This window comes from Bidens hawaiensis, unplaced genomic scaffold, assembly GCF_021521415.1.
Source record: "Bidens hawaiensis isolate Kalapana, Puna unplaced genomic scaffold, B.hawaiensis_p1.1 tig00053902_1, whole genome shotgun sequence".
Lineage (NCBI taxonomy): Eukaryota > Viridiplantae > Streptophyta > Magnoliopsida > Asterales > Asteraceae > Bidens > Bidens hawaiensis.
Genome location: NW_027499691.1, coordinates 63,630 through 85,310, shown reverse-complemented (window position 1 = coordinate 85,310; position 21,681 = coordinate 63,630). Strand labels below are relative to the sequence as shown.

Genomic DNA, 21,681 nt, shown 5'->3' with positions numbered 1-21,681 from the left:
AATTGTCTACCACCACCCACTTCCATAGTTCGTACACCACTACCAATTATTTTAGCAGTCTACAAACGTTAAATGACTTTTATCTACTGTAATATATATGATATCTAACTACTTTTCAACTTATGCAGACGATATCCAATTTATAAAATAAACAGTATTATATTTTCAGATTGCAGACCTTCAGACCACATCTTCAGTTGCATACATTAAATCAGATGAAATCAGATTACAGACATTTTTTGTCTTCAAAAACAAACAGCACCTAAGAAGCATAATTGATTATTAAAGGTTATATTCAAAAGGGAATAAATCATCAAAGAATCTTATAACCTATATTATAAAACATTTCTTTGAGGATCATCACTGTTCAAGTAGCTTATAATAGTTAAAGTAGTTAAAGAGCAACGTTAGAAGAACATTAAAATAAATTTCCCTAATAACTGACTTACATATCTACATGCTCATAAAACAACCTAAATGTTATAAACTGAAGGTTAATGAATATTTAGTCTATAAGTCAATAAAATCCATATATGGGTTAATGCAAACATCAAAATTTGATGAAATACTTATACAATTATTTTCATCAAAAACCAAGTGAATTAATGTACATACCTCAAGATGAGTGGGAGCAACTAAAAGCAAACTTGTCATTATATAGATGACATTCTTCTGACAAGTATATGTTACATAAGTCAAAGCATTGTTCACACACTTTGATATGAAATATCTCAAAGATATCCCTTACATAATAGATATCATAACATTCTGAGATAGACCCAAAGGGACATTAGTTTTGTTCTATAAGTTTTATCTTAAATGGGTCCTTACACATGTAACAAACAATATTGTTCTATTTAGAGGATAATAGGATCATTGAGATTATTACCTTATGCTTCATTAAGTAGAAGTCTTATGTAGGTTCAAGTCTATACTCGTTCAGATATTACTCAAAATTGTAACACACTAGATATGCCTAGATTAATGTGAAACATCTAAAAGAGTATTAAAATATCTTTAAAAGAAACGAAAGACTATAATTTAAAAGAATAAGTGAGAATTCAAACCGGTATATTACTCTAAACTTTGTCATATTCAGAGATAAGAAAATGTAATTTTCGGGATATATTCTTATGTCAGTAGATAAATCTATCTCACTGAGGAGTCATAATGAACTGATAACAACAACCTAAGTCATAACAACATAATATGTTGATTAATTACAACGTTGTTGTCAATAAATGTTGTTGAATATTTATTAGTGGACTCATAAGTTTTATTAAACTCCAAATAACTTATATATTGAAGACTAATTGTGATAACATCAGCTACCATGTTTTCTCAAACAGTAACAGTTTGATAGGTGCTGCATTAAATTTTGATATGAAATTAATTATTCGTTTATGAACGAATTGAGGAATCTAAATTTTCATATCGAATACATTCATGATATGCTTAAGGATCCTATAACTAAAGGTCTATTACCCATAAGTATTATGAAAGCGCTTATAATCATGAGGGGTTTATTAATGAACACGTACAACAGCATATCGTACTATGAATGATTAACTATTAAATTTCCTCATCAGTTTTGATTTTGTACGTCTCTTAATATGTTCTGAAGGGCTTACTTGAAAATTTTGATCATAACTACTTAGGTTTTAAATAAGAACTACAGTATGATTACTGGGGGTCTTGAGCTGATGTTCAATTCAATGACTGTATTTCTCTGCTCCAGTTTAAGTTTAAAGCTAAATTGAGTGTTAACTCCTGATCAGGCTTATCTAATACTCATAATAAATGATTACTCGGCTAAGTGGGAGAATGTAAGATTAAATATATAATTATATATATTTATATATGGCCATTATAATCATTTTTATTATAATAGATCAAAATATTAACTATACCTTATTATATATTGGTTTGGTAATTGTTGATGGGCCATATTACCTATAATTAACTAATAAAGGGTTTCCCTTGGGTGTATATATAGAGAGATAAATATTAACATCATAACCAATTTGTGTGTGTCAGAAACATCATTTTTGAGGTCTATATAAGCAAGACATAATGTTCTAAGTGCTTTACTAGCAAATTTATCAATCACAGTTTTTAAATGGTTGACTGATGACTCATCAAGATTAGCAACTTCACCATATGTATTAATCATTTTGTCACAAGCAGCCAATATTATTTCAGAAGCACCTTTACAATGAGCTCTCGTAGAACCTTCTGGAAGCTTCACCACGACTCCCATTCGTTTCTTTGTCGAGTTAAATGGCTGTCACCATTGTGAAATAGAGACCAATTTTTCCAATAACTGTAGCAACTCCATTTAACTTAACCTGTAATGGTGTTTCATCATCTCCACCTTCACTAAGAGTTGCCATTAACTTTCCCCATTGGGTTCGCATGCCAACCGCTGTAACCATCATTTTACACGAACCATCTTGGACCTTGGTTCCAGACAACAAATATGGATTCTCAGAACTCACCATAACCGGCTCACTTTCACCAGTTAAACTAGACTCATCAATGGAGACTGCAAAACCAGAAAGAAAGACTCCATCTGCAGGGACTTGATCACCTATAGCAAGATGCACAATATCACCAACAAGTAACTCGTATATTGATAACTTTTGTCTGTACGCGTTTCGTGTAACTTGTATAGATATCTTTTTCTTTTCTTTATCCAAATCTTTAAACTGTAAAGATTGGCGGTAATCACTTGTTGATGTTACAAAAACCACCAATAATATACTCGCTGCGATCCCTAAACCATCATGAGCTCCTCTGGGCCAGCCTTCTGTTGCAATTCCTACAATCAAAGAGACAAATGCACATGCACCAAGGACCATTAAGGTCATATCTTGAAGGGCTTCCCAAACAAACACCCAAAAGCTGCGTTGTGCAGCTTCTGTAAACTTGTTAAGTCCAAAAAGTTCTTGCCTTTGTGTCAGCTCGTGGTTGTTTTCAGTACAAAGTCCATCAGTTGTTGATGTTTTGATCTTTTTGGCAACACCGTCTACTCCACCATGGAGTTTAAGCCTCTTCGGGTCGTGGGCTTCAGCAATACAACCTACTTCTTCAGCACAAATGTCAAAACCAGCAGCTTTGAATTCATCAGGTACTGTGTAGTCATCTGGTTGAGCCCCTGCACTCGATTTGACATGAAATCAAACATTATGTGATAGGCAGCTACAATTAGCGGATGTTCGTTCGTTTTACTTTAACCGAATAAATGATCAAACAGGAACAAACAAACCAAAAAGATTTTCTTGTTCATTTTCGTTCGTTAAGAAAAGAGTGTGTTCACTAATGTTTGTTCGTTAATAGTATAAATGAATGGTTCACGAAAGTCTAACAAAGGCGAACATAACTGAAAATAGTTGAACGAACACAAATGAACAGAATTGAGCAAACACCAACTAAAAGTAAACGTAAACATCAATCTGTTGGGCTTTTAATTAATAAAACTAGACCAAATTGCAATAGGTGATACCTTAATTTCATAAAACTAACGAAAATAGACAAATCCAAATGAACACGAACATAAATGAACGAATATGGCATCATTTAACTAAATGAACAATTTCTTTTGTTCATGTTCATTCGTTTAATAAATAAACAAACACAAACGAACTTCCCGGTGAAAGATTTTGAACGGTTCACTGAAATACAATACATAAATACTTTAAATCAGTACCAAAACCTACCTTGTAGAAACTGAAATGCAGCCTTTGAAACCAACACAGCCACCCTCAATTTCTCCTGTAATCAGTCAAACTATACAATTCATAAGTCACCTAGTGTGTAATTTCCTAATTTCAGTTATGTTCTTAACTTTTTTCACAACAGTCGCCAGGTGTATATGAAAATGCGTGAATAAAAAACTAGCTGAGCAAAAACTCCATAAGGCTCAGGCTCGGCTTGTTTTAACTTAAGAGAGCTCGACCTCTACTCCTTTTAACTTAAAGCACTCGAGCTCTAGTAGAACTCTACCTCTAAAGCTCAATCTCAGCTTACTTGTTATTTATTAATTACTTAATAATTTTATCTATGCATATTTATAATTACTTATATATTACTTAATTATGTTCATCATAATTTTATACGTACTAATAATAATGTAAACATATTAATAAAAACTGTATGAATAAAAAGTTCGTCTAGACTCGCCAGCAAGCTGTCGTCAACAGGTGTTTGTGAAAATGCATGAATAATAAACAAGTCAAGCCAAGCCCAAGCTCCAAGAGGCTCGGGCTCAGCTCAACTCGTTTTAACTTAAGAGGGCTTGAACTCTACCCCTTTTAACTTAAAGACCTCAAGCTCAAGTAGAATTTCATCTCTATAGTTCCAACTCGGCTTATTTATTATTTATTAATTCCTTAAATATTTGTAATAACAATAATTTTTTTATATAAAACTCTATATATTACTTAACTATTTATTGTTGGGTTTCTATGAAATTAACAAGCTTAGTTAACCATTTAACTAGTCACAATTAAGGCGGAAGCGTGATATTTACAAACTAAACATATGTATCCATGTGTTTATATATGTATATGTTCATGAATAACCTAGTTTATTCATGTTATAAGATTACCAATAATCTATTTACTAGAAACCCGAAGCAAGGATCAAATGATACGGAAAAGCTAAACTATCAAGCTTGTAAACACTTACATTCTTAACCCTTTAAGAGTTTAGTAGATGGTTGAAGAAGATGATGATGTGAATGTTAGACTTTCAAAGGAAAACCCTCAAACGGAATATACCCCGAGCCTCCAACACACACCGAGCTATGCTAGGAAGCTTGAACACGAAAAACCCGAGACCCGAGCCCTTCCTTTTTCTTTTGGCCGTAAACAAGAAAGAAAGAAAGAAAGGAAGAGTTGTGTTTTTTTTTGTTTACTTGAAAGTATTATATATCTTGATCTTTTCTTTTCCTTTTCATCATTATACACCATCATGCATAACATGGTGTTTGGTATTTGTTTTAGTCAACACTCAACCTTTTCATGACAATATTATTGATCAAGACATGGGGTGTGGGGCCCACCCAAAACCGGCCCCAATATATTTATTTATTTATTTATTTATTTTTTTTTTTTATTTTATACTTTATAAAATATATAAACACCCCATCTTTTATAAACCATTTTATAAAAGAATACATAGTTAAATAATCATTCCAATAATAATTATTTGAATAAATAAATTAACCAATTAATTTATCTAACACTTTCAAGTAAATATTCAGAAACCCGATTTTCTGAATGTGTCGTGTTCAGTATTTGTTTTATAGATCTTATCTTAACAAATATATAATTGGTGTGTGTCTAACTCGTTATTGGGTATGACCCGACTTGGATCAAACACGGCTAGCCACATTAACCTAATTATGTGTCTCGGGCATACGGTATTCCAACAATCTCCCACTTGCACGTGACTCATAAGAAGTTAATGCTAATGGTGAATACCGCCTAACAACAGGTCACCACCACTAGTGTGTTTGACTAAGTGCCATTCAATAACATCATCCCCTTCAAGTCCATACTTGATATGATATAGGTAAGTCTTATCATTATATCCCTTTGTTACTAGATGTCCTGTCAAATCGAAGAGACACAGATTGATCATTCTCTCATTGATTTAACTTAACAGGCCTTAGACATCTAAACTCTCAACACATAAGAGGAACAAATCCCATCTTGACTGCATACATCCTTGTTGACATCTCGTATGATATCTGAGCTCTTTCTTTTACGTCATCGTGTTACCGAAAAACAAAGAAGAGAGTCAAGTTATCAGACTTGATGGAAAAACAGATCCAATATGCATCTCAGGTCAAAGGACACAATAATACTCGCCTTTACTCAAGGATTACTTATGATCAGTTGCACTAACTCTATGCAGTGATCCTTGAGAGCGGATCATGTCCAATATTTGTATCCCACAAATATTTATAAACCTTGGTGGCAAACCTATGCCCTATATTCATCACATGAATATCAACCAATCCCAGTTCATAATAGTCTTACCTTCATGCCTGTTCCCACAAGCATGATCGACTACGGACGTTTAGAACAACATAAGTCATTCATGGATTAAACATGCAAATATAGAACATAACTCATTGAACAATTAAACATAATTAATTTTCATGAGATACCCATTATATTCGTTCTTATACAAACACTAAACACAGATTAAATCCACTCACTAGAATACCGAAGTCCTAATGCACAAACATGACCCTCATGCTTTGGCCTATCGAGGAGCTTCGTGAGTGGGTCCGCAATATTTTGATCAGTATGAACTTTATGAATACATATCTTTCTCTTTTCAACTTCATCCCTTATGTAGTTGAATCTGCGCTCAATGTGCCTCGTTTTCTGATGAGCACGAGGCTCCTTGATCTGTGCAATAGCACCCTCATTGTCACAGAATATCTCTAGGGGCTCCTGAATGGTAGAGATAATCCCTAGATCCATGATGAACTTTTTCATCCATGCAGCCTCTTGGGCTGCCATTGAAGCGGCGATGTACTCAGATTCTGTAGTGGATAACGCGACAACATCCTGCTTCGAACTCTTCCAAGAGACAGCGCCTCCATTCAAAATGAAGACATATCCCGACTGTGATCGAGAATCATCTCGGTCAGTTTGGAAACTCGCATCCACGTAACCCTTTACGACGAGTTCCTCCTCACCAGACCCATATATTAAAAACATATCCTTAGTCCTTCTAAGGTACTTTAATATATTCTTGACAGCCATCCAATGACTGTCACCTGGGTTGTGCTGGTATCTACTCGTTATGCTTAAAGCATACGAGACGTCCGGTCTAGTGCACATCATTGCATACATAATAGATCCTATTGCCGAAGCATAAGGAACATGCTTCATCCTATCCTGCTCTTCCTTAGAGCTAGGACTTTGGGATGAGCTTAACACGGTTCCTCTAGGAATAGGTACCAAACCTTTCTTAGAGTTTTCCATCCTGAACCTTTTCAGGATTTTATCAATGTACGCACTTTGATTGAGTCCGATCAATTTCCTTTGTCTATCCCTATAGACCTTTATTCCCAAGATATATGTCGCTTCTCCAAGATCCTTAATTGAGAAACGACTACTTAACCACGCTTTAACGTTTTCCATACTTGGTATATCATTTCCAAATAAAAGTATATCATCGACATACAAAATAAGGAAAATGATTATACTCCCACTAGCCCATTTATACACACACGCCTCATCACTGTTTTGGACGAAACCAAACGCTTTGATTTCTTCATTAAAACGATGATTCCACATCCGTGATGCTTGTTTCAACCCGTAGATTGATTTCTTTAACTTACAAACTTTATCTGGATTAGATGGATCGACAAAACCTTCAGGCTGAACCATATGGACATCTTCCTCAAGATATCCATTTAGAAAAGCGGTCTTGACATCCATTTGCCATATCTCATAATCAAAATGAGCTGCAATGGCAAATAATATCCTAATCGACTTAAGCATCGCGACCGGCGAGAAGGTTTCATCATAATCAATCCCTTGAGTTTGCGTGAAACCTTTTGCTACAAGTCGTGCTTTGTAAGTATCTAAATTTCCATGCATATCGGTCTTCCTTTTGAAGACCCACTTACATCCAACCAGTTTGGAGTTAAGTGGACGATCAACCAATTCCCAAACTTGATTATCGTGCATGGATTGCATCTCGGCGCTCATGGCTTCAAGCCACTTGTCACAATCAGGTTGTGACATAGCATCTTTGTAGGAGATCGGTTCATCCGAATCGACCAAGTAGCAATCATCCACAAGAAATCCATATTTCTTGGGAGGTCGACTAATCCTATTAGATCTGCGAGCAACGTGTGTATGATCAACCATTTGATCATCTTCAACATCCTCGTGTTGAAAGCTAGTATCGACCAACTGTGTATCATCCAGTGATTCTTGAACCTCTTCAAGTTCCACTCTCTTTTCACTAGGTCCTTCCATAAGGAACCTAGTTTCTAAGAAGTATCCTTTGCGTGAAACAAACACTTTTTGTTCACTAGGATCATAGAATATATATCCTATATCATCCTTTGGGTATCCTATGAAGATACACCTGATGGATCGAGCCTCAAGTTTATTTGGGGTGTCACGTTTAACATAAACTATGCATCCCCATACCCTTAAATATGAAAAGGATGGAACCTTTCCATGCCACACTTCATAGGGTATTCGATCCACCTTTTTGGTCGGGGCCATATTCAAAATACGAGCCGCTGTGAGTAGCGCATATCCCCAAAATGATGGCGGTAGTGAGCTTCGTGCCATCATTGATCGAACCATGTCCAACAGTGTTCGATTCCTCCTCTCGGATACTCCGTTATGTTGAGGAGTTCCAGGAGGAGTGAGCTGTGAAATAATTCCACAATCTCTAAGATGACTTTGAAAAGCATCACTTAGGTATTCGCCTCCTCTATCGGAGCGGAGTACCTTGATTGTTCGGTCGAGCTGATTTTGTACTTCATTTTGAAATTCTTTGAACATTTCAAAGGCTTCATGTTTGTGTTTCATTAGATAAACATACCCATATCGACTAAAATCGTCGGTAAAGGTAATGAAGTACCTTTCACTATTCCTACTAGTTGGCTTGAAAGGTCCGCATACATCCGTATGTATGATACCTAACAAATCCTTAGCCCTTTCATTTGTACCTTTGAAAGGCTCTTTGGTCATCTTGCCTTGAATACAAGATTCACACTCATCAAACGAACCTAACTCGTTTGTTTTCAAAAGACCTTTCTTTTGGAGAGTATTTATACGATTCTTGTTTATGTGTCCAAGGCGACAATGCCAAATGTAGGAATCACTCAAATCCTTTTTGAGTCTTTTAGTAGAAGTTTGATATAATGAGCTATTTAAGGTATTATCATGAACCAATTCATAAATACCGTTGTTTGGTACAGCTTTAAAATAAAAGATACCATTAGATGATACATGCATTTCTGATCTTACAAATTTAAAGTCAAAATTACATTGTCTAAGAAGGTGCACAGAAATAATGTTCCTAGTCAAACTAGGAGCATACAAAACATTTCTCAAAACAACTTCCAAACCACTTGGAAGCGATAAAGTGAAGTCTCCTCTAGCGACCACGTGCACCCTTGCACCGTTGCCCATGAAAAGATTCACTTCGCCCTTCTTTAAGTCTTCATTCTTTTTGAACCCCTGCAACCAATTGCAAATATGAGTTCCACATCCGGTATCCAATACCCATGTGTTAGAAGAAATAAGATTTAGCTCAACATTAATCATAAAGACATTACCCGAGGTATGCGCCGCATTCCTCTTGTCTTTTAGCTCTTTTAGGTAGACCGGGCAATTGCATTTCCAGTGTCCGGTCTCCCCACAACCAAAACAAGGATCATCCTTATGACCCCTCGGTTCCATAACCTTTTGTTTCTTTGCCATAACCGGTGATTTGCCCTTACCCTTAAGATGCACAGGAGGACCCTTTCTTTTGGCTACCTTAGCCTTAAGATTGGGTTGAGATCGATTCTTGGATCTACCTTCATTGATCGCAAACATGGGTAAAACCCTTTTGCCCATGCTCGCCTCGGCTGTTTTAAGCATTGAGTGAAGTTCTCCAATGGTTTTGTCCCACCCGTTCATGTTATAATTTAATACGAAAGTGTCGAACCTTTTCGACAAAGAGTTAAGGATCAAATCCGTTGCTAACTCTTTTGAGATGGGACAATTGAGCTTGGCGAGGCGATCAATGTAACTTTTCATCTTAAGTACATAAGTTGAAACTGGTTGATTATCATCCATTCTACATGCATGCAAGGCTCGAACCGTTTCGAACCTTTCAACTCTTGATTGCTTAAGGAACATTTCCTTAAGTTGAGTAATCATGTCGTACGCATTATGGTTTTCGAAATCCTTTTGGATTTCGGGAACCATAGTCGCCAACATGAGGCATGACACTTGAATGGAATCTTCCGTGAGTTTGACCCAATTCATATATTCGACCTCACTTCCCTCTTCCGGTTCTTCGGGGATAGGTGTTTCCAAAACATGATATAATTTTTCTTGTTTTAGAACAATCCTTAAATTTCGGAACCAATCCGAAAAGTTATTGTGGTTAAGACGGTCTTTAGCGAGAATAGATCGGAGAGATACGTTTTGGACGTTAGGGATTATGTTGTCGTCGACGTGTGCGGCCATCTGCAGAATTTTAATTAAGTTCATTTTAGTGTTTTACCTTTTAATTATTAATACCCTTTTTATATATACCAAATATAATTAATAATTAAAATCTAGAATCCAACGATAAACCCGACTCCGGTTAGGTGACCTTTTTCCCATTGTCGGTTTATCAAGGTAGTTATTCATAACAATTGCAAACCCTTTTGCAACTTCTAGAGTTTATGGGACCGGTTCGAAATCATATTTCGTGTCGGCATGTTTATCCCATCAACACCTATTAGACCCCATGCTTGGGTGACCCTCTTCACATGGTTCTAATTTAAGTCGTCCTACTTGTATCAACTTGTAATATTAACATACAAACGGTTAGGTGACCTTTTTCCCATTTATATGCCAATATTACCTCAACATATTAATTTACTCTACGTGGTTAGGTGACCTTTTTCCCACTAAGAGCTTACTAATATGTTAAGCGTTATACAAAAGGATGGTGTTTTAACTTATTATCCTTAATTTTAAAAAGGGAATTTTTAGTTTTAATAATTCTAGTTGTAAAACTTTAAATCATGTTCTAACATGCATTTAGTAACACGATATTTTGAAACCATTTTTCAAAATTCTAATTTATAATAAAGCCATTTTATTATGGGCGTGAGACGGCTAGTTAATAAATCCATTTTATTAAACTATGTGTCACGTAATTACCGATAATTATTAGAACCCGTTTTATGCTTTGTTAATTAATTCTATGTGACGAAGTTGATATCCTAATATCTAACAACCACACAATCAAACAATCAATTAACAAGCATACACAATTATACTAGACACGAGCCACTAAATTAGACCACACTTGTTAGCCGAAACAAGTGTGTGTCTTAGGTCCAATCCTAAGGGACACATGACACATGGATGTTGTAGCTCCCACTCGATCCCGCATCCAAATGCTTCGAGCATCTTCTTCAACCCCGTTGTGATCCACTGGGCTTGAACTTGGGCCTTAGCTTCCATAAGCTTCCATTTGGGCTCAATTGGTGGGCTTAGGTCCTTTTGGGCTTGAATCCCTTAATGGGCTTGTGAGACCCATTATTACCATACCCGGCCCAATTAGGCCCAAACTTCCAATTTTGCAATCTTCTTTATTTTACAAAACAAATGTCCTAATACATTTTTCTATAAAATAAAGATATTACAAATAACCTATTTATTACATACCCATATGAATAAATAATTACAAAATTACAAAATTGCCCCTAATTAATTATTACAAACCGAAACTTGAATAATTAACTACAATCACAACATCAACCACAAACAAACATCCACTTGGTCTACGGCTCGGTCTAGTATTAACAAACATAACCCGTTATGTCTTAGGAACCCGTTCCAAAACCCCTTGGCTTTATCGGGCCTAGCCCAACCCAATTTGGGCTTGACCCAATAACGTGATTATGGGCTTCGGCCCACATGTGCAAAACACATGGGCTTCGGCCCAATAAAAAAAACTCATGGGCTCGGCCCATTTAACCAAAAATGGGCTTCGGCCCATATAGTTTTTCCCTTTAATTTCCGGTTAGCCCAATAACCATATTAAAGTGGGCTTCGGCCCAAATTCACCCGAATTGGGCTTCGGCCCATTTACTCGGTTTTAATTTTTTTTTTTTTTTTTTTTTTTTTTGAACAAAGCCAAAAACAATAACAAGATTAAATACAAAAAAAAATCATGCATGTTAATTTTTGTATAAAATCTTTCAAGGGGAAAAAATATAAAACCGAGAACCCGAAGCTTAGTTTCCCGTATCCCGGCTCTTGATGCCATTTGTTGGGTTTCTATGAAATTAACAAGCTTAGTTAACCATTTAACTAGTCACAATTAAGGCGGAAGCGTGATATTTACAAACTAAACATATGTATCCATGTGTTTATATATGTATATGTTCATGAATAACCTAGTTTATTCATGTTATAAGATTACCAATAATCTATTTACTAGAAACCCGAAGCAAGGATCAAATGATACGGAAAAGCTAAACTATCAAGCTTGTAAACACTTACATTCTTAACCCTTTAAGAGTTTAGTAGATGGTTGAAGAAGATGATGATGTGAATGTTAGACTTTCAAAGGAAAACCCTCAAACGGAATATACCCCGAGCCTCCAACACACACCGAGCTATGCTAGGAAGCTTGAACACGAAAAACCCGAGACCCGAGCCCTTCCTTTTTCTTTTGGCCGTAAACAAGAAAGAAAGAAAGAAAGGAAGAGTTGTGTTTTTTTTTGTTTACTTGAAAGTATTATATATCTTGATCTTTTCTTTTCCTTTTCATCATTATACACCATCATGCATAACATGGTGTTTGGTATTTGTTTTAGTCAACACTCAACCTTTTCATGACAATATTATTGATCAAGACATGGGGTGTGGGGCCCACCCAAAACCGGCCCCAATATATTTATTTTTTTTTTTTTTTTTTTATTTTTTTTATTTTATACTTTATAAAATATATAAACACCCCATCTTTTATAAACCATTTTATAAAAGAATACATAGTTAAATAATCATTCCAATAATAATTATTTGAATAAATAAATTAACCAATTAATTTATCTAACACTTTCAAGTAAATATTCAGAAACCCGATTTTCTGAATGTGTCGTGTTCAGTATTTGTTTTATAGATCTTATCTTAACAAATATATAATTGGTGTGTGTCTAACTCGTTATTGGGTATGACCCGACTTGGATCAAACACGGCTAGCCACATTAACCTAATTATGTGTCTCGGGCATACGGTATTCCAACAATCTCCCACTTGCACGTGACTCATAAGAAGTTAATGCTAATGGTGAATACCGCCTAACAACAGGTCACCACCACTAGTGTGTTTGACTAAGTGCCATTCAATAACATCATCCCCTTCAAGTCCATACTTGATATGATATAGGTAAGTCTTATCATTATATCCCTTTGTTACTAGATGTCCTGTCAAATCGAAGAGACACAGATTGATCATTCTCTCATTGATTTAACTTAACAGGCCTTAGACATCTAAACTCTCAACACATAAGAGGAACAAATCCCATCTTGACTGCATACATCCTTGTTGACATCTCGTATGATATCTGAGCTCTTTCTTTTACGTCATCGTGTTACCGAAAAACAAAGAAGAGAGTCAAGTTATCAGACTTGATGGAAAAACAGATCCAATATGCATCTCAGGTCAAAGGACACAATAATACTCGCCTTTACTCAAGGATTACTTATGATCAGTTGCACTAACTCTATGCAGTGATCCTTGAGAGCGGATCATGTCCAATATTTGTATCCCACAAATATTTATAAACCTTGGTGGCAAACCTATGCCCTATATTCATCACATGAATATCAACCAATCCCAGTTCATAATAGTCTTACCTTCATGCCTGTTCCCACAAGCATGATCGACTACGGACGTTTAGAACAACATAAGTCATTCATGGATTAAACATGCAAATATAGAACATAACTCATTGAACAATTAAACATAATTAATTTTCATGAGATACCCATTATATTCGTTCTTATACAAACACTAAACACAGATTAAATCCACTCACTAGAATACCGAAGTCCTAATGCACAAACATGACCCTCATGCTTTGGCCTATCGAGGAGCTTCGTGAGTGGGTCCGCAATATTTTGATCAGTATGAACTTTATGAATACATATCTTTCTCTTTTCAACTTCATCCCTTATGTAGTTGAATCTGCGCTCAATGTGCCTCGTTTTCTGATGAGCACGAGGCTCCTTGATCTGTGCAATAGCACCCTCATTGTCACAGAATATCTCTAGGGGCTCCTGAATGGTAGAGATAATCCCTAGATCCATGATGAACTTTTTCATCCATGCAGCCTCTTGGGCTGCCATTGAAGCGGCGATGTACTCAGATTCTGTAGTGGATAACGCGACAACATCCTGCTTCGAACTCTTCCAAGAGACAGCGCCTCCATTCAAAATGAAGACATATCCCGACTGTGATCGAGAATCATCTCGGTCAGTTTGGAAACTCGCATCCACGTAACCCTTTACGACGAGTTCCTCCTCACCAGACCCATATATTAAAAACATATCCTTAGTCCTTCTAAGGTACTTTAATATATTCTTGACAGCCATCCAATGACTGTCACCTGGGTTGTGCTGGTATCTACTCGTTATGCTTAAAGCATACGAGACGTCCGGTCTAGTGCACATCATTGCATACATAATAGATCCTATTGCCGAAGCATAAGGAACATGCTTCATCCTATCCTGCTCTTCCTTAGAGCTAGGACTTTGGGATGAGCTTAACACGGTTCCTCTAGGAATAGGTACCAAACCTTTCTTAGAGTTTTCCATCCTGAACCTTTTCAGGATTTTATCAATGTACGCACTTTGATTGAGTCCGATCAATTTCCTTTGTCTATCCCTATAGACCTTTATTCCCAAGATATATGTCGCTTCTCCAAGATCCTTAATTGAGAAACGACTACTTAACCACGCTTTAACGTTTTCCATACTTGGTATATCATTTCCAAATAAAAGTATATCATCGACATACAAAATAAGGAAAATGATTATACTCCCACTAGCCCATTTATACACACACGCCTCATCACTGTTTTGGACGAAACCAAACGCTTTGATTTCTTCATTAAAACGATGATTCCACATCCGTGATGCTTGTTTCAACCCGTAGATTGATTTCTTTAACTTACAAACTTTATCTGGATTAGATGGATCGACAAAACCTTCAGGCTGAACCATATGGACATCTTCCTCAAGATATCCATTTAGAAAAGCGGTCTTGACATCCATTTGCCATATCTCATAATCAAAATGAGCTGCAATGGCAAATAATATCCTAATCGACTTAAGCATCGCGACCGGCGAGAAGGTTTCATCATAATCAATCCCTTGAGTTTGCGTGAAACCTTTTGCTACAAGTCGTGCTTTGTAAGTATCTAAATTTCCATGCATATCGGTCTTCCTTTTGAAGACCCACTTACATCCAACCAGTTTGGAGTTAAGTGGACGATCAACCAATTCCCAAACTTGATTATCGTGCATGGATTGCATCTCGGCGCTCATGGCTTCAAGCCACTTGTCACAATCAGGTTGTGACATAGCATCTTTGTAGGAGATCGGTTCATCCGAATCGACCAAGTAGCAATCATCCACAAGAAATCCATATTTCTTGGGAGGTCGACTAATCCTATTAGATCTGCGAGCAACGTGTGTATGATCAACCATTTGATCATCTTCAACATCCTCGTGTTGAAAGCTAGTATCGACCAACTGTGTATCATCCAGTGATTCTTGAACCTCTTCAAGTTCCACTCTCTTTTCACTAGGTCCTTCCATAAGGAACCTAGTTTCTAAGAAGTATCCTTTGCGTGAAACAAACACTTTTTGTTCACTAGGATCATAGAATATATATCCTATATCATCCTTTGGGTATCCTATGAAGATACACCTGATGGATCGAGCCTCAAGTTTATTTGGGGTGTCACGTTTAACATAAACTATGCATCCCCATACCCTTAAATATGAAAAGGATGGAACCTTTCCATGCCACACTTCATAGGGTATTCGATCCACCTTTTTGGTCGGGGCCATATTCAAAATACGAGCCGCTGTGAGTAGCGCATATCCCCAAAATGATGGCGGTAGTGAGCTTCGTGCCATCATTGATCGAACCATGTCCAACAGTGTTCGATTCCTCCTCTCGGATACTCCGTTATGTTGAGGAGTTCCAGGAGGAGTGAGCTGTGAAATAATTCCACAATCTCTAAGATGACTTTGAAAAGCATCACTTAGGTATTCGCCTCCTCTATCGGAGCGGAGTACCTTGATTGTTCGGTCGAGCTGATTTTGTACTTCATTTTGAAATTCTTTGAACATTTCAAAGGCTTCATGTTTGTGTTTCATTAGATAAACATACCCATATCGACTAAAATCGTCGGTAAAGGTAATGAAGTACCTTTCACTATTCCTACTAGTTGGCTTGAAAGGTCCGCATACATCCGTATGTATGATACCTAACAAATCCTTAGCCCTTTCATTTGTACCTTTGAAAGGCTCTTTGGTCATCTTGCCTTGAATACAAGATTCACACTCATCAAACGAACCTAACTCGTTTGTTTTCAAAAGACCTTTCTTTTGGAGAGTATTTATACGATTCTTGTTTATGTGTCCAAGGCGACAATGCCAAATGTAGGAATCACTCAAATCCTTTTTGAGTCTTTTAGTAGAAGTTTGATATAATGAGCTATTTAAGGTATTATCATGAACCAATTCATAAATACCGTTGTTTGGTACAGCTTTAAAATAAAAGATACCATTAGATGATACATGCATTTCTGATCTTACAAATTTAAAGTCAAAATTACATTGTCTAAGAAGGTGCACAGAAATAATGTTCCTAGTCAAACTAGGAGCATACAAAACATTTCTCAAAACAACTTCCAAACCACTTGGAAGCGATAAAGTGAAGTCTCCTCTAGCGACCACGTGCACCCTTGCACCGTTGCCCATGAAAAGATTCACTTCGCCCTTCTTTAAGTCTTCATTCTTTTTGAACCCCTGCAACCAATTGCAAATATGAGTTCCACATCCGGTATCCAATACCCATGTGTTAGAAGAAATAAGATTTAGCTCAACATTAATCATAAAGACATTACCCGAGGTATGCGCCGCATTCCTCTTGTCTTTTAGCTCTTTTAGGTAGACCGGGCAATTGCGTTTCCAGTGTCCGGTCTCCCCACAACCAAAACAAGGATCATCCTTATGACCCCTCGGTTCCATAACCTTTTGTTTCTTTGCCATAACCGGTGATTTGCCCTTACCCTTAAGATGCACAGGAGGACCCTTTCTTTTGGCTACCTTAGCCTTAAGATTGGGTTGAGATCGATTCTTGGATCTACCTTCATTGATCGCAAACATGGGTAAAACCCTTTTGCCCATGCTCGCCTCGGCTGTTTTAAGCATTGAGTGAAGTTCTCCAATGGTTTTGTCCCACCCGTTCATGTTATAATTTAATACGAAAGTGTCGAACCTTTTCGACAAAGAGTTAAGGATCAAATCCGTTGCTAACTCTTTTGAGATGGGACAATTGAGCTTGGCGAGGCGATCAATGTAACTTTTCATCTTAAGTACATAAGTTGAAACTGGTTGATTATCATCCATTCTACATGCATGCAAGGCTCGAACCGTTTCGAACCTTTCAACTCTTGATTGCTTAAGGAACATTTCCTTAAGTTGAGTAATCATGTCGTACGCATTATGGTTTTCGAAATCCTTTTGGATTTCGGGAACCATAGTCGCCAACATGAGGCATGACACTTGAATGGAATCTTCCGTGAGTTTGACCCAATTCATATATTCGACCTCACTTCCCTCTTCCGGTTCTTCGGGGATAGGTGTTTCCAAAACATGATATAATTTTTCTTGTTTTAGAACAATCCTTAAATTTCGGAACCAATCCGAAAAGTTATTGTGGTTAAGACGGTCTTTAGCGAGAATAGATCGGAGAGATACGTTTTGGACGTTAGGGATTATGTTGTCGTCGACGTGTGCGGCCATCTGCAGAATTTTAATTAAGTTCATTTTAGTGTTTTACCTTTTAATTATTAATACCCTTTTTATATATACCAAATATAATTAATAATTAAAATCTAGAATCCAACGATAAACCCGACTCCGGTTAGGTGACCTTTTTCCCATTGTCGGTTTATCAAGGTAGTTATTCATAACAATTGCAAACCCTTTTGCAACTTCTAGAGTTTATGGGACCGGTTCGAAATCATATTTCGTGTCGGCATGTTTATCCCATCAACACCTATTAGACCCCATGCTTGGGTGACCCTCTTCACATGGTTCTAATTTAAGTCGTCCTACTTGTATCAACTTGTAATATTAACATACAAACGGTTAGGTGACCTTTTTCCCATTTATATGCCAATATTACCTCAACATATTAATTTACTCTACGTGGTTAGGTGACCTTTTTCCCACTAAGAGCTTACTAATATGTTAAGCGTTATACAAAAGGATGGTGTTTTAACTTATTATCCTTAATTTTAAAAAGGGAATTTTTAGTTTTAATAATTCTAGTTGTAAAACTTTAAATCATGTTCTAACATGCATTTAGTAACACGATATTTTGAAACCATTTTTCAAAATTCTAATTTATAATAAAGCCATTTTATTATGGGCGTGAGACGGCTAGTTAATAAATCCATTTTATTAAACTATGTGTCACGTAATTACCGATAATTATTAGAACCCGTTTTATGCTTTGTTAATTAATTCTATGTGACGAAGTTGATATCCTAATATCTAACAACCACACAATCAAACAATCAATTAACAAGCATACACAATTATACTAGACACGAGCCACTAAATTAGACCACACTTGTTAGCCGAAACAAGTGTGTGTCTTAGGTCCAATCCTAAGGGACACATGACACATGGATGTTGTAGCTCCCACTCGATCCCGCATCCAAATGCTTCGAGCATCTTCTTCAACCCCGTTGTGATCCACTGGGCTTGAACTTGGGCCTTAGCTTCCATAAGCTTCCATTTGGGCTCAATTGGTGGGCTTAGGTCCTTTTGGGCTTGAATCCCTTAATGGGCTTGTGAGACCCATTATTACCATACCCGGCCCAATTAGGCCCAAACTTCCAATTTTGCAATCTTCTTTATTTTACAAAACAAATGTCCTAATACATTTTTCTATAAAATAAAGATATTACAAATAACCTATTTATTACATACCCATATGAATAAATAATTACAAAATTACAAAATTGCCCCTAATTAATTATTACAAACCGAAACTTGAATAATTAACTACAATCACAACATCAACCACAAACAAACATCCACTTGGTCTACGGCTCGGTCTAGTATTAACAAACATAACCCGTTATGTCTTAGGAACCCGTTCCAAAACCCCTTGGCTTTATCGGGCCTAGCCCAACCCAATTTGGGCTTGACCCAATAACGTGATTATGGGCTTCGGCCCACATGTGCAAAACACATGGGCTTCGGCCCAATAAAAAAAACTCATGGGCTCGGCCCATTTAACCAAAAATGGGCTTCGGCCCATATAGTTTTTCCCTTTAATTTCCGGTTAGCCCAATAACCATATTAAAGTGGGCTTCGGCCCAAATTCACCCGAATTGGGCTTCGGCCCATTTACTCGGTTTTAATTTTTTTTTTTTTTTTTTTTTTTTTTGAACAAAGCCAAAAACAATAACAAGATTAAATACAAAAAAAAATCATGCATGTTAATTTTTGTATAAAATCTTTCAAGGGGAAAAAATATAAAACCGAGAACCCGAAGCTTAGTTTCCCGTATCCCGGCTCTTGATGCCATTTGTTGGGTTTCTATGAAATTAACAAGCTTAGTTAACCATTTAACTAGTCACAATTAAGGCGGAAGCGTGATATTTACAAACTAAACATATGTATCCATGTGTTTATATATGTATATGTTCATGAATAACCTAGTTTATTCATGTTATAAGATTACCAATAATCTATTTACTAGAAACCCGAAGCAAGGATCAAATGATACGGAAAAGCTAAACTATCAAGCTTGTAAACACTTACATTCTTAACCCTTTAAGAGTTTAGTAGATGGTTGAAGAAGATGATGATGTGAATGTTAGACTTTCAAAGGAAAACCCTCAAACGGAATATACCCCGAGCCTCCAACACACACCGAGCTATGCTAGGAAGCTTGAACACGAAAAACCCGAGACCCGAGCCCTTCCTTTTTCTTTTGGCCGTAAACAAGAAAGAAAGAAAGAAAGGAAGAGTTGTGTTTTTTTTTGTTTACTTGAAAGTATTATATATCTTGATCTTTTCTTTTCCTTTTCATCATTATACACCATCATGCATAACATGGTGTTTGGTATTTGTTTTAGTCAACACTCAACCTTTTCATGACAATATTATTGATCAAGACATGGGGTGTGGGGCCCACCCAAAACCGGCCCCAATATATTTATTTATTTATTTTTTTTTTTATTTTATACTTTATAAAATATATAAACACCCCATCTTTTATAAACCATTTTATAAAAGAATACATAGTTAAATAATCATTCCAATAATAATTATTTGAATAAATAAATTAACCAATTAATTTATCTAACACTTTCAAGTAAATATTCAGAAACCCGATTTTCTGAATGTGTCGTGTTCAGTATTTGTTTTATAGATCTTATCTTAACAAATATATAATTGGTGTGTGTCTAACTCGTTATTGGGTATGACCCGACTTGGATCAAACACGGCTAGCCACATTAACCTAATTATGTGTCTCGGGCATACGGTATTCCAACATTTATATCATAATTATACATACCTATAGTTATTATATCATATATTAATAAAAACTATATAAATAAAAAGCTCGTCTAGCCTGGCCAACTAGCTCGAGCTCGATATGTGAAGCTCTGCAAGATCGTTACATTCTTAACTTTTATCACAACAGTCACCAGGTGTCTGTGAAAGTGCACAAATAAAAAAGTAAAAAACAAGTCGAGCCAACCGAGCTCCATAGGGCTCATGCTCGGCTAGCTATAACTTAAGAGAGCTCAAACTCTACTCCTTTCAACTTAAAGCACTCGAGCTCGAGTAGAACTCGACTCGAGCTCAACTTATTTATTATTCACTTAATTATATCCTTCATTATTTTATTCATGCATTTTTTTTATAACTATAAAATATATTTATAATGATAATAGTTTGTATAAAATGTTTTTAACTTTTTTCATAACGGCCACAAGTGTTTGTGAAAATGCCTCAATGGAAAAAACCGAAAAAGCCGAACCTGATTGGAGCGACGCATGGCGGCAGCCTCATCGCGCTTAGCCATATTAGCAGTGAAGCGAAAGCGTCGCTTAGGGTTCTTGACAACACCGCAGAGAGTCCTCCATCTCTTCAAGGATTCACCGGACGAATGCTTCGGTTTCACTTCGCCGAAATTATCATTCAAATACGTCTCCATCGATCTCGTTCCGGTTGCTCGCTTAATTATGTCCGTACGAAGGATCAATTGTTTAACGGAATAAAACCGTTACAGGTTGTTATAATAACCGTTCGGTTGGTGACTTTCGTCTTCATCTGCAATTACACGTGAGATTGAAAGGTGTAAAAAATTGTGAGAAAACAGAGAGTGCAGAGAGAAGAAGAGAGTGATCCGATTGTCATGGAAACGGAATGACCGGGTAATAATATATTTCTTCTCTTCTCTTCCTGCATGCATGAATCACTTTATCAAATAATAAATATTATCTTTTATTGCTTGGGTTGTTAAACGGGTCGTGTTACTTATTTGGTTGTGTATCATCCAAGTGGACTTGAACATGACATGGATATTCATGGGTTAATAGAAATACGATCCTTTTGACCTTATTTGTTCTTTTATTATTAGC

General features: G+C 36.5%; 1 pseudogene; it reads right to left on the bottom strand.

Annotated features, from left to right (window-relative positions):
- Nucleotides 1–2,276: 2,276 nt before the first annotated feature.
- On the bottom strand, nucleotides 2,277–21,254 carry LOC143600289 (calcium-transporting ATPase 2, plasma membrane-type pseudogene; annotated as a pseudogene).
- Nucleotides 21,255–21,681: the final 427 nt, after the last annotated feature.